This window comes from Zalophus californianus, chromosome 14, assembly GCF_009762305.2.
Source record: "Zalophus californianus isolate mZalCal1 chromosome 14, mZalCal1.pri.v2, whole genome shotgun sequence".
Taxonomy (NCBI): domain Eukaryota; kingdom Metazoa; phylum Chordata; class Mammalia; order Carnivora; family Otariidae; genus Zalophus; species Zalophus californianus.
The window spans coordinates 23,129,894-23,145,258 of record NC_045608.1 but is presented as its reverse complement, the minus strand read 5'-3'; the positions used below and the strand labels follow the sequence as shown (position 1 = coordinate 23,145,258).

General features: G+C 38.5%; 1 protein-coding gene across 14 annotated transcripts in view; it reads right to left on the bottom strand.

The window, feature by feature from the left end:
• Nucleotides 1-15,365, bottom strand: part of MTMR3 (myotubularin related protein 3) — a 136,133-nt gene that overhangs the window by 64,250 nt on the left and 56,518 nt on the right. The window contains exon 2 of one of the 14 annotated variants that reach the window (XM_027575161.2): nucleotides 3,173-3,208. The exons of the other annotated variants lie outside the window; for them this stretch is intronic. The gene's annotated coding sequence lies outside the window, so the exon portion shown is untranslated. The remainder of the gene's footprint in view (nucleotides 1-3,172; nucleotides 3,209-15,365) is intronic. 14 annotated transcript variants of the gene reach the window in all.

Genomic DNA, 15,365 nt, shown 5'->3' with positions numbered 1-15,365 from the left:
ACATGTGACTGCCATCCAAATATACAGAAAGAAAAAAAAACTTTCAGCTAAAGTCAAGAAGTAGAACTCATCAACATGCTTTAAAGAAAAGGAGGGCAAAAGTACTACGTTAAATCAGGGCTAATAAGAAATAAGCTCTGAAGCAAAAGGGATTTCTCCCTTTTTGTTTTTAAGTAACTACACTTAAAATAACCACTCCAAAAACTCAAGTCATGGGTTCATACTGAAGACAAAAAACAAATTTTGTATTTAAAAAAATTCTTAATCTATCATTTTGCTTAACCCATTAATGGGGAGCAGGGATAATAAAAAAGCATACTGGCTTAAATTACTTCTATTCAGACCAAACATAGTAAAATACTGGTAAAATATTCTCTAAAACAAGATGAAAAACTTCTCATACAACCTAATCTAAACCTATTCTGCACAAACTATGAAGTATTCCACAGTATATTGTTTATACATTACAAACTTAAGTACTATTCAACATGGAAAAAACGATCCACACAAATAATTCAAATTCTCAAGTTTCCAATAAGTATGTGGACACAACTATTAAGAATAACATCACACCTCCAAGGTCAATCAGCACCATCATAAGTTTCTTGCATTTTTTAACCTGAAAATAGTCACAGGAACTAATGTCTCAAAGAGGCAGAAAGAATAACGCGTTTATACAGCTATCCGGTAAACAGCAGGCCTATGACTGAACAACACACTGTGTACTACTGTTTTCAATCAGGACACTTTTTTTTTTTTTTAGATTTGATTTATTTATTTGACAGAGATATACACAGCAAGAGAGGGAACACAAGCAGGGGGAGTGGGAGAGGGAGAAACAGGCTTCCCACCGAGCAGGGAGCCCAATGTGGGACTCGATCCCAGGACCCTGGGATCATGACCTGAGCCGAAGGCAGACGCTTAATGACTGAGCCACCCAGGCGCCCCTCAATGAGGACACTTATATATGCTAAAATGCAAAGAAACAAAAGACCTTAGAAAGGGCTTACCCTTTTTCTTTTCTATTGATTTACATCCTCAATATTGAACCCAAATCCTACATTCTACAGCATATAGTTAATTTTCAATTACCAGTGTTTCCATGGCACGGTATTACAGACCATTAGCGATATTTGAGATGACCTAAATGGAATACGCATACCTTAAAAAAAAAAACTATTTATGCTAATGAGCACTGGAAAAAACATTCTGCATTTCATTGACTCAGATGCCATCAAATTCAAAGCACACTATTAAATTTACACACCACTAAGAAAGAAAAAAAACTCCAACTATAACATGCCACTGATTTTAAGATGCATTCCCATTTAGTATACAGATACTGAAGAAAAATCATGTAGGTAATATATTAATGAGAGGTCTAGGTGATACTGCACTATATGCTATTATAAATCCTTCATATATAGAAATTAACACGTAACTATCTTTCTTCAAGCTGCTTTATTCTCTCATTTTTCTTCATAAGACTTATCTTTTCAATCCATCAAAAATCTGAAACCGTTCATAAGCAGACCTGACCAGGGCCACATGCAACAGTATCTAGTCTTTCCCCCACACAAAAGATAAACCTCTCTCTTTAAGGTTTCTGCTACCACTGGAGTTCTGGCACCTTCTCCAACCCCAGCTGCTATTACTCGGACAATACCACAGGGTACAGGGCCTCCTGGACTGTCACTGTAGCACATGTCCTAACTCTACATATCCTTAACAAAGTCCACCATCAGCCTCCATCCCCTGCCCCCCGCCATTCCTTCTTTCTTAATACTCCACTAGAAATCTTTTCTTTTTCTTTAAATTTTTTAATTGTTGTTAATCACCATACATTGCATCATTAGTTCTTGATGTAGTGTTCCATGATTCATTGTTTGCATATAACACCAGTGCTCCACGCAGAATGTGCCCTCTTTAATACCCATCACCGGGCTAACCCATCCCCCACCCCCCTCCCCTCTAGAACCCTGTTTGTTTTTCAGAGTCCATCGTCTCTCATCGTCTCCCCCTCCGACTTACTCCCCTTCATTCTTCCCCTCCTGCTATCTTCTTCTTTTTCTTTTTTCTTAACATATGTTGCATTATTTGTTTCAGAAGTACAGATCTGTGATTCAACAGTCTTGCACAATTCACAGCGCTCACCATAGCACATACCCTACCCACTGTCTATCACCCAGCCACCCCATCCCTCCCACCCGCCACCACTCCAGCAACCCTCAGTTTGTTTCCTGAGATTAAGAATTCCTCGTATCAGTGAGGTCATATGATACATGTCTTTCTCTGATTGACTTATTTCACTCAGCCTAACATCCTCCAGTTCCATCCACATCATTGCAAATGGCAAGATCTCATTCCTTTTGATGGCTACATAATATTCTATTTCCACTGGAAATCTTGGTAGGCCTAGGACTTCAAGGCTGGCAACCATTTGACTACTTCCAATAACAAAATCTGATGCCAGCTCCTACTGCTTTTCCTGAAACGCTCAATTTCCATCTTTCCAGTCCACGACACCAGTTATCACCACCATTTGGTCTAGCTAACTGATTCTCAAACATTTCTTGAATTAAACTTATGTAGACCTTAGTTACCTAAGAAACAAAATAACCAGTTACAACAGAAGTTACAAAAGAACTGGTTCTGGTCAGTTCCTCTTTTAACATCACCTGATACATTCAATCCGATCAACAGAAGTTTCACTAAAACATCCCTGCTCAAAAAAAATATGCCCTATGACATTTATACCCACAATGAACAACTTGAAGCTGCTTTTAAATTTTCCATGCATGAGCTTTTGCCATTGCTGTTACCTCTGCCTGATTTACTCACACTGCTTTATCTATTTGGTTAAATACTATGTATCCTTCAATTCTTTCTTGAAAACAAAGCTTTCACTGTGAAAGCTTCCCTGCAGAGTTCATGTGCACTTTCAATGTAGCTCTATTTTATAATACTAAATGTCATTATGATTATTTACACTTCTATCTGTTCTACTAGACAGATTATGATTTCTTATGTAAGGTCATTTTCCTACTCAACAATGGAAGCCAAGGGCGTTACACTATGCATTAATGAGAGGCACTACAATATAGCTTATTAGGTAAGATCACAGGTTCTGGAATCAGACTGTTTTGGATATGAATTTTGACTCTAAACTTACTTGTATCAGTTTGGGTAGTTCCCGAAGTTTCCTCATCTGTAAAATGGAGATAACATTAGGAGAGTTACTGCACTAGTAGTAACTTAAAATCAAATGAACACTAATCTGACAAGGACAAGAAACATGCCCAATAACTAATTTTTGAATTAAAAAAAAATTTAGGTAAATACAAGAAATTAACCATGCCTTCTATTTACCACCCATTAAATAAATGTTTGAAGCACACCCACGTCCATTTAAAACCTCTACATTCTAGTTCTTACCATAAATGCAACAGTTCTACCTGCCTGTCTTCATAAAGAATAAGCCCTTATAACAGATATATGTTTCCAATTATAAATTGGCATTATAAACCTTCAAAGTCCAAAATAAAAAAGTAGTATATGATTCTGCTGAAGCAAAGATCTGAGTAGCCACTTAAGACTTAAGAAGAAATCACTTAACTGAGTGAGCCAAGCAACATTAACCACTATTCTCTACACATTATCAATGAACTCTCAGGGTACTATCATTGTATTGTAAAGATCTATTGCATCCATCTCAACAACAACGTCTCCCCAAAATGAGGCCCTTCCCTCTCATACAACCAGGTCTGCCTCAAATGAGGATCTTACTCTTCCCCTCTAGGACATTCTATGTTCATTTCAAATTCCTTGCCATTGTTTATGTTGTTTCCTATACACAGACTGGCTTTTTTTTCTACCAACAAGATCATCAGAGCTCTTCTAGTATTTTAGGCCACTAAACTTTTACCACATTTTTGCAGACAGACATGACTTAGCATTTATTCTCTTTTATCAAATTCCACTTCTCCCCCTCCTCCAAATCCCTCTCCCTCCCTCTCTCCTTCTCTCTCTCTCCAAAACACACATAGTCTGCAAGTTCCCACAAGAGCTACTCAAAATGTTTTGATTAGTCAATGAAATATTTCTTTCCCCTTAAGGGTTTTGGGATAAATCATAAAAAATTTTCTCATAAGCAATTAAAAATAGCTATAGGTGATAATTCTCATAACAATTTTGGGAAAACTGAAGTGCTTTCTCCTTTCATGTTCCAACATTAAGCTAAAAATAGGTAATACGTGATCATAATTAATGGTATAATGTCGTTTGACTAACACATAAAGACTTCTTGAAGTGACTAGGAACTTGATAATGGCTGCAGTATCAGTCCTGAACTGGTATTAATAAAAATGCCAATTTAAAAAAAAAATGCTTTTGTATAAAATGGTGGTTTTTGTAAAGATAAAAAAAAACACTGCTTCAAGACAAGGATATGGAATATAAAAGTGACAGCAAGAGGGAAGTGGTTTTTTTTTTTTAAAGAGTGATTTTATTTTATTTTTTTTAAAGATTTTACTTATTTGACACAGAGAGAGAGACAGCGAGAGAGGGAACACAAGCAGAGCGAGTGAGAGAGGGAGAAGCAGACTCCCCACTGAGCAGGAAGCCCGACGCTGGGCTCAACCCCAGGACCCTGGGATCATGACCTGAGCCAAAGGCAGATGCTTAACGACTGAGCCACCCAGGTGCCCCAAGAGGGAAGTGGTTTTAATCCTCTTTGACTTCTTTGAGGAAATCATATAAAAGCAGTTCTTATGGGGCGCCTGGGTGGCTCAGTTGGTTAAGCGACTGCCTTCGGCTCAGGTCATGATCCTGGAGTCCCGGGATCGAGTCCCACATCGAGCTCCCTGCTCGGCGGGGAGTCTGCTTCTCCCTCTGACCCTCTTCCCTCTTGTGCTCTCTATCTCTCATTCTCTCTCTCTAATAAATAAATAAAATCTTTAAAAAACAAAATAAAAAAAAACAGTTCTTATGATCAAGCCATTCCTAGAAAATCCTTTTTACATTCCATTCTTTGTGTAATAATTTTGTTTCTCCCCTGAAAACTGGATTGCTTCTCCGTCCTTTTCTCAACTTTTCCTGAATTAACAAAACAAAGGAAGAGCAGACAGGTTCACAAATTGGTGAGACTACATAGTTTCTTCCAACTTGAAGCCAAGATAATTTTTCAGTTGTATATATTTAACAATTTCTGATAACTGCAAAGAACCTGAATGGTACTGCATTCACATGAATAGCTAACTCTATAGCACCAGAAAGCAATGGTAATAATATCAGGCATGGTACTTATTAGAAAATACACGGCCAATTTTTTTTTAATAATGTTGGGTTTTGTTTTTGTTTTTTTACAGTGACAGTAAGAACAGGGAGAGAAAACACTATCAATACAAGTATAACCTCATATTAATGGGCCAACTGAGACCAATTGTTAAGGATGTTTTAAGCAGGGGCGCCTGGGTGGCTCAGCCGGTTAAGCATCTGCCTTTGGCTCAGGTCATGATCTCTGGGTTCTGGAATCAAGCCCCACAACAGGATTCCTGCTCAGCAGGGAGTCTGCCCCCCCCTCAAATAAATAAAATCTTTAAAAAAAAAAAAAAAAGGATGTTTTAAGCAGCTAATTTTATTGAGCACTTCTCTATATGCCAGGCACTGGTTTAAAAGTATTATATGTAAAAAAAAAATAAATAAAATAAAAGTATTATATGTATTAACTCAATTAACCCCCCAATAATTCTGTAAGGTAGTGACCATTATAGTTTGAAAAACAGTTGAGGGGTGCCTGGGTAGCTCAGTCAGTTAAGCATCCGACTCTTGATTTTGGCTCAGGTCATGATCTCAGGGTCATGAGATCAAGCCCCACTTAGGGATCATGCTAGGCACGGAGCCTTAAGATTCTCTCTCTCGGGCACCCGGGTGGCTCAGATGGTTAAGCGTCTGCCTTCGGCTCAGGTCATGATCCCAGAGTCCTGGGATCGAGTCCCACATCGGGCTCCCTGCTCCTTGGGAGCCTGCTTCTCCCTCTGCCTCTCTCTCTCTCTCTCATGAATAAATAAATAAAATCTTTAAAAAAAAAAAAAAGATTCTCTCTCTCCCAGTCCCTCTGCTCCTCCCCTCCCTCCCTCTCTTACATACACACACACACACACACACACACACACGAAAAAACAGACATACAGAGAAGTAATTTTCCCAAGATTATACAGTTAAGAAGCCAGAATTCAAACCCAAGCATTCTGGCTCCACAGTTTACATTATAAACATCCATGCCATACTGCCTTCTCCATTCAATAAAATAAGTTTGTTAATATAGTAAAATTTGATGTTAACTATACTTCTCATAAAGCAAATCCAAGGAAAGCCCTTATATATTGAGAATATGTTTCTTATATATGATGTGCTACTATATTTTTCAAAGAACAGCATTGGCTTTATTAAGTTTCATTCTCCCACAAAAAACTAAAGATATTCATCAGTGTTTTATGATCCACCATCTCGAGAATGCTACTTGACACTTGTTCCTAAATATCTTTATTCTTACAACCTTTTCTCCCTTGTCACGATAGTTCTGAACTCTTAATTCCATCCTCCAAGGTACTGACAAGTCATCTCATTTCATCATCTGTATCACTCTTCAGAACATTATATAGAGAGCACAATCCTAGCCTCTTTATAAAACCATCTGTTGTCTCTTATCTGATAGCAACCCTCCAGTAACAATGAATATATTCACTTTGCACCACTTAGCAGTAAGACATTTTCATCCCCTACAGATGAAGATGCCACCAGAGATAATTAGAAGCTTTTGTAAAGTTAAAATATATCCACTGCTTGTGGATGTTCCATAGTCCCCATCATAAGATACTACTCTGTAGGGCTTTCAAAGCTATGCAGTTTGTTATTTCATCATCTTTAAATAAAATCACAGATTATTTTTTGGGTCAAATACCCCAAGATTTTTAACTTCATTAAGGTATAACTGAAGTAAAACAAACTGCACATTTAAAGTTTTTCTTTTTTCTGTGGTAAAATATACATATCTACAATTTTAACCATCTTAAGTGTACAACTGAATAACCTTAAGTACATTCACATTGTTGTGCAATCACCACCACTATCCATTTCTAGGACTTTTTCTTTATCCCAAACTTCCTTTTTAATGCTGAATAATACTCCATTGTATGTATATACATTTTGTTTATACATTCATCCACTTATGGACATTTAAATTGTTTCTACCTTTTAGCTACTGTGAATAGTGCTTCTGTGAACATTGCTGTATAAATATCTGTTAGTCCCTGATTTCACTTCTTTTGGATAGATATTTAAGAGCGTTATTGCTGGATCATATGGTAATTCCATGTTTAATTTTCTGAGGAACCACCACACCATTTTCCCTCAGCAGCTGCACCATTTTACATTCCCACCAACAATGCACAAGGGTTCTAATTTCTCCATATCCTCACCAGCTCACTTCCACCCTTTTGATACGAGCCATCCTAATGGGTGTGAAGTAGTATCTCATGGTTTTGATTTGCATTTCCCTAATGACTAGTAAGTGATGGTGAGCATTTTTTCATGTGCTCACCAGCTATTTCTATAACCTCTTTGAAGAAATGTCTATTCAAGTCTTTGCCCATTTTTTAGTTGGGTTGTTTTTTTAGTGATGAGCGGTGTTTCTTTATATATTCTGGATAGTAATCCTTTATCAGATATATGGTTTGCAAACACTTTCTCCCATTCTCTGGGTGCCTTTTCATTCTTGATAGTATACTCCAATGCATATTAAGTTTTTAATAAAGTTCAATTTATCTATTTTTTTCCTTTGCTGCCTGGCCTTTTGATGTTAGATCCAAGAAATCATTGTCAAATGCAATGCCATGAAACTTTTCCCCTGTTTTCTTCCAAGAGTTTTATAGTTTTAGCTCTTAAGTTTAGGTCTTTGATTCTCGATTACCCAGATAATTATGAAATCACAAAGATCATGCTTTCAAATCCATCAATTTTTTTTATAGTTTAAGTATTAGGTGAGACTTAATAAATCTGTGCTATGGAAATAGTCAGAGATACACAAGATGTTAATTTATGCCCTGTATGTAATTTTAAAACATTTATAAATAGGTAAATTGATATAGCTATACAATAGAATAGTATGCCCTTCTAAGCACAGGAGTGGATGAAAATCCCAGGTTGACCAAATTATAGACTATTCCCCTCAACCACATGATCCAAGGAGAAAAACAAACAGAATCCTTCTCCTTTTGTGCTTGGCTGGCTCAGTCGGTAGACATGCAACTCTTAATCTCAGGGTCCTGAGTCCAATCCCCACATGAGGCATAGAGATTACTTTAAAAAACAAAAAACAAAAAACCCTCTCTTCTAGAATCATGGTTTCCAAGCTGTGTGCTGAGGTACCTTGAGGGTACCACAGTAAAATCACAGGGGCACTCTAGGGACTCTCAAGTTTTTTGAGGGAAACAGCAATACTTGACGTATGTGGACCACACAAACAACTATCTAAGGTCATTCATAATTTCAAAACTAGCTCAAAAAACATTCCTTTCAATATTTAAGGAACAGCAGGAAGCCTGTTCTCCCTCTCCCCCTGCTTGTGTTCCCTCTCTTGCTGTGTCTGTCAAATAAATAAATAAAATCTTTAAAAAAAAATATTTAAAGAACAAGGGTTTTAAGCAAATTGCTATGATAAAAAGTATCATATAAAAATCAGTGTCAAACAGGAAAAAAGGCTGGAATATCTGATTCCAAGGTCTGAGAATTTGTACGGTACCCAAGTCACACCTATTAAAATTAAAATGTTTTCTTTCAAATTATATGTATCAACTTTTCAAGTAGCTAAATTGTTAGGAAATAAACACTTAACCTTAATAAATGGAAATATTACTATTTCTTTTGGTAAAGGGGCACAGTGGAAAATATTACTGAGCCACCAAGAGGAAGAAGAGACTCTGGACTGTACAGCCATGAGCCAGGAGAAGCCTGAAAGAAATCACACCAAAGCCCAAAGAGATGCAAAACTAGAATAATTAAAACACTATCCCCAATTCCAAGTCCTCTATCTGGCTGTCACAGGTTTTCAATTATATGAACTGCTCCAGTATCCTGCCAGTAAAGCCACACCTTCTTTTACTTAAGCTCTAATTCAGTTTGTCACCAGCAACCAAGAGTCCTGAATAACAAAATCAGATGATTCACACATTCAGCCTGATTTCCTTAATAAAAACCATAATTAAATAATGTATACCAGGTTTTTTTTTTTAAACAAAGAGGCAGAATTAGGGCTACTGTAACTCAAATACAAATCATCCCATTTACCATGTCCTGTATTAACTGAATACAAGGTAACTCCTATTAGATATTGCAAACTTAGACAAAATTCAGTTTTTAAAGTTTTATAGATTCATTTTACTTTATTTATTTGAGAGAGAGAGAGCACGAGTGGAGGGGAGGGGCAGAGGGAGAAGCAGATTCCCCACTGAGCAGGGAGCCCAAGTGGGGCTCAATCAGTCCCAGGATCCTGGGATCATGAGCCAAAGGCAGCTGCTTAACTGACTGAGATTACCTAGGCACCCCTATAGATTTCTTCTTGACCAAAATACCCATTAAACTTTCATGGCACAGGGGACCCCAGGTGGCTCAGTCATTAAGCGTCTGCCTTCAGCTCAGGTCATGAACCCAGGGTCCTGGGATCAAGTCCCACATTGGGCTCCTTGCTCAGCAGGGAGCCTGCTTCTCCCTCTGCCTGCCGTTCCCCCTGCTTGTACTCTCGCTCACTCTCTCGCACACGCTCTCTCTCTCTAGCAAATAAAAAGAAATAAAATCTTAAGAAAAAAACAACAACAAAAAAGAAATAGGATTTGGAGGTGCCTGGCTGGCTCAGTCAGTAGAGCATGCAACTCCTGATCTCAGGGACATGAGTTCAAAGTCCACGTTGAGTATGGAAATTACTTAAAAAAAAAAAGTTGTTTTTTTTTTAAAGATTTTATTTCTTTATTTGCCAGAGAGAGAGAGAGTACGAGCACACACAAGAAGGGGGAGTGGCAGGCAGAGGGAGAAGCAGGTGGAGCAAGGAGCCTGATGCAAGACTTGATCCCAGGACCCTGGGATCATGACTTGAGCCGAAGGCAGATGCTTAACCGACTAAGGCACCCAGGGGTCCCTGGATTTTTTTTTTTTTAATATTTAAGTAATCTCTATGCCCAATGTGGGGCTCAAATTCCCACTAAATGAGCCAGCCAGGTGCCCCTGGATTTATTAATCTTATATAATATATACGTATGTGCATACACACATATTTAGCCCCAGTCTGTAAAAGAAAATGCAAATTTTTCCCAAACTACTTCCCTTTTGACTCTGAGTATATTTTCCCCAAATGTCTATTTTTTCATGTAGCACTGTTTATTAATAATTATTCAGTATTATTTAAATGTTTAATATTTAAAGTGCCTCTTACCCCAATGCAACTCTGATTTGATAGAGACTGCCTAAAATTTCTAGGGTAAAACATAAGAGTCTAAAGTTTTTTAAAAGCTTAAATGTAAATCTGTGAAGACTGTAATTTCACATGTTCAATTAAACCTCCCCAAAAGAGAATCTGGACTATGCAGTCTACTGAGTTGTATAAATTCCTGGAGGCCTAAAGATGAAGAGGAAAGAAATACAGAGATTAAATGTTTACTTAAAAAAAAAGGAGAGGAGCACCTGGCTGGCTCAGTCAAGAAGAGCATGCGACTCTTGATCTCAGGGCTGAGAGGTCAAGCCCCACAGTGGGTGTAGAGATTACTAAAAACATAAACAAAAATAGAAAGGTAGAGATAGAACTCAATAATCTGGATATATATTAATGTAAAGCAATTGAGGTTTTCAACAGTTCGTTGGTATCTGTATCAGTCAAATAAGAAAACAGAGAAATGAAAGCAGGAGATGAAGAGGAGAAAAGAGAGGTCCCAGAGATAATGTGTATTAAATGAAGAATGAAGTGATCTTTATATCACGGTGCATATGCACAAATTTGGGTTAATCATGTCTCCCTCCCAATGCAAAATATGTTAGCTCCTAGCTTATCTAGTATATCTCTGGTTTTAATCTTTCCCATGCCCTTTTTTTTTTTTAAGATTTTATTTATTTATTTGACAGAGAGAGCACAAGTAGGCAGAGAAGCAGGCAGAGGGAGAGGGAGAAGCAGGCTCCCTGCGACGCGGGGCTCAATCCCAGGCCCCTGGGATCATGACCTGAGCCGAACGCAGCAGCTTAACTGACTGAGGCACCCAGGCGCCCCTTTCCCATGCATTCAAAACAGTTACTACAGAACTACTTTCTAGATTTTTTACCCTCATGTTCTGACAACCTTTTTAAATTTTTTATTGTTATGTTAATCACCATACATTACATCATTAGTTTTTGATGTAGTGTTCCATGATTCATTGTTTGTGCATAACACCCAGTGCTCCACGCAGAATGTGCCCTCTTTAATACCCATCACCAGGCTAACCCATCCCCCCACCCCCCTCCCCTCTAGAACCCTCAGTTTGTTTTTCAGAGTCCATCCTCTCTCATGGTTTGTCTCCCCCTCTGACTTACTCCCTTTATTCTTCCCCTCCTGCTATCTTCTTCTTTTTCTTTTTTCTTAACATATGTTGCATTATTTGTTTCAGAAGTACAGATCTATGATTCAACAGTCTTGCACAATTCACAGCGCTCACCATAGCACATACCCTACCCACTGTCTATCACCCAGCCACCCCATCCCTCCCACCCCCCCACCACTCCAGCAACCCTCAGTTTGTTTCCTGAGATTAAGAATTCCTCATATCAGTGAGGTCATATGATACATATCTTTCTCTGATTGACTTATTTCACTCAGCATAACACCCTCCAGCAGTTCCATCCTCTGACAACCTATTTTTGAAATAATTCCTTTCACCACCCAATGGGCAGATCCATGAGCCACTCCAGGTTTCTTTAGAATTCTAATTCCATCTTGCACTTACATCCAACTCTGAAAAGAGCTAAGATTTCTAAAATATATTAGACACTATTTCAGATTATCACTGGGGTGAAATGGCAGTTTCAAGCGGATTCAAAGTTTGTCCAGGATCCTTCATTCCCTGTTTCCAATCCAGCACTGCTGCATGTTTCCCCTGCTTCTTTATCCAATGCTTCTCAACCTAGCAACAGAAGGATCCAGCCTCCCGTCAGTCCACTACAAAACTAATGGGGGTAATATCAGATAAGTTAAAGCAACTTTCATCCCAGGATGAAGTCAGGTCACAAAAAAGCACTTAACTAACAAATTTCAAAGTATATCTTAAGGTCATACCTTAACCTTTACCACATCAATTCACGTTGCAACCCTGACCCCAGTCTATTGTATAACCCAAGTAATTCCCTCCAAGTCTATTTATGCAAAGTCCAAATTTTAAGAAGGAATCCAAACACACAAAATCTTAGTACAGAATCCTAAACAGAAACCCAAATAAAGATTAAAACACTTCCAGCAACAATGAGTAATTCAAATTACCAACGGGCTAAAGAAACTCAAAAAGCTTGATAAAATATTTAAAATTATCTTAAACGTGGTTCATTCCTGGGTTTTGGCACCACAAACTAATAAAATAATTTTTAAAAATAAAATAAAGGCAGGACGCCTGGGTGGCTCAGTCGTTAAGCATCTGCTTCAGCTCAGGTGATGATCCCAGGGTCCTGGGATTGAGCCCCTCATCGGGCTCCTGCTCAGAGGGAAGTCGGCTTCTCCTCTCCCACTCCCCCTGCTTGCGTTCCCTCTCTCACTGTCTCTCTGTCCAATAAATAAAATCTTTAAAAAAAATAAAAAATATAATAAAATAAAGGGGCACCTTTATTTTAGGGGGGCTTAGTCGCTTAAGTGCCTGCCTTCGGCTCAGGTCATGATCCCAGGTTCTTAGGATCAAGCCCCTCATCAGCCTCCCTGCTAAACAGGGAGCTTCTCCCTCTTCCTCCTGCTCCCCCGGCTTGTGCTCCCTCTCTCTGTCAATGAAATAAACTTAAAAAAAAAAAAAATACTCTTAAAAGCAAAGACCTAAAAATACAGTAAGCTATTATCAAAATTAAATTCCCTGAGATATGAAAGAAGACTGAAATTCAGAAGAGATGAGTCCAATACTTGGGTCGGCTTCTGCCCTTGGGTTATTTGCTAAAATTAAAGAGAGACAGAGCTGTACATCCTATAACCTCTAAATCTGGGGGGGGGGGGGGGGGGCAGAGCCACACCTAGCATGAAGCCCGACATGGGGCTCCATCTCACAACCCTGAGATCATGACCTGAGTCAAAATCAAGAGTAGGATGTTTAACTGACTGAGCCACCCAGGCACCCAGCCTCCAAATTTTTAAACAGTCCAACCACACACTGTTAGAAACATACAACTGAAATTTAAGGAAACAGAAAATCTGAAAAACAGACAATGAAGAAATATGCAAATACTAACAAACAGAAAAATGGTTTGGGTATACTAACACAAGATAAACTAGACTTTAAAGCATTATTAGAAATAAAGAGGAGAGGAAAAAAATGAAATTGGCCCCTATTTCATACAACATCAAGTGGGCTACTGACATAACCATGAAAGGCAAAGATAAATCTTTTTTTAAAAGATTTTTTAAGGGCGCCTGGGTGGCTCAGTTGGTTAAGCAACTGCCTTCGGCTCAGGTCATGATCCTGGAGTCCCGGGATCGAGTCCCACATCGGGCTCCCTGCTCAGCGGGGAGTCTGCTTCTCCCTCTGACCCTCTTCCCTCTCATGCTCTCTATCTCTCATTCTCTCTCTCTCAAATAAATAAATAAATAAAATCTTAAAAAAAAAAAGATTTTTTAAAATAATCCCTACACCCAATGTGGGGCTCGAATCCACAACCCCAAGATCAAGAGTCACATGCTCTTCCAACTAAGCCAGCCAGGCACCCCCCAAAAATAGAAATCTTTAAAAAATGTTTGAGAAGAAAATATTTTCATGACCTCTGAGTAGAGAAAAGATTTCTCAAGTTAAGACAAAAAAGTAACCATAAAGGAAAAAAAAACAAGTCTGACTACATTAAAGTTAAGAATTTCTACTAATTAAAAGACCACAAAGACAGTGAAAACAAAGCCAAATAGAATGGACAAAAATATTTGCCCAAACTTAACTGACAAAGAGTCCAGAATATATAAAGAACCATAAATTAGTATTTCTTTAAAAAGATAATTCAATAGAAAAATAGAGAAAAGAATAGGCAACTGCAGAAGAAATCCAAATGGCCCATAAAATAGGCAAAGATGCTCAAACCCAATAATCAGGGAAATCCAAATTAGAACCACAAGATACTACTACTTACCTCCTCAAATTCGTCAAAAATTGAAAACACTGACAATATTAAGTGTTGATCAGGATGCAGAGCAACGGAAACTCTTGTTCACCTCTGTATTTCTAATAATGCTCTAATAATGGGAATGTGAACTGATAAATCACTTTGGAAAACAACATGGCACTTAAGTTGAAGATATATGCTGTGTCCTGGCACCTGTGCTCCTGGGTATACACCCTAGAATGTGACACCGCACCTGAAGAAATGTGTAAGAATATTCATAGCAGCATTGTTCATAGTAGCCCAAACCTGGAAACATCCCAGATGTCCAGCAACAGTGGGATAATTTGTAGTATATTTTCCCCTATCATGATCAAAAATGTACCATATTACAGCAGTAAAAATGCATTAGATCAACACAACACACAGGAATGTGCAAAAGATAGAAAACACACACAGTATAGTTCCATTCAAAAACAGACACAACTAGGGGCGCCTGGGTGGCTCAGTCGGTTAAGCAGCTGCCTTCAGCTCATGTCATGATTCCAGGCTCCTGGGATCAAGCCCCCCATCGGGCTCCCTGCTCAGCGGGGAGCCTGCTTCTCCCTCTCCCTCTGCCTGCCGCTCTGCCTACTTGTGCTCTGTTAAATAAAAATAAAAATCTAATAAAAAAAAAAAAAAACCACGGGGCGCCTGGGTGGCTCAGTCGTTAAGCGTCTGCCTTCGGCTCAAGTCATGATCCCAGGGTCCTGGGATCCAGCCCCACATCTGGCTCCGGGCTCCTTGCTCCGCGGGAAGCCTGCTTCTCCTTCTCCCTCTCCCACTCCACCTCCTTGTGTTCCCTCTCTGTGTCTCGCTCTGTCAAATAAATAAATAAAGTCTTTAAAAAAATAAAAACAAAAACAAAAAAATAAAATAGACAAAACTAAACTATTGTTTATGGATACACAGGTAGGTAATAATATCAGTAAAAGTGAGATAGATGATAACCATCAAGACTAGAACAGTGGTTAGTTATT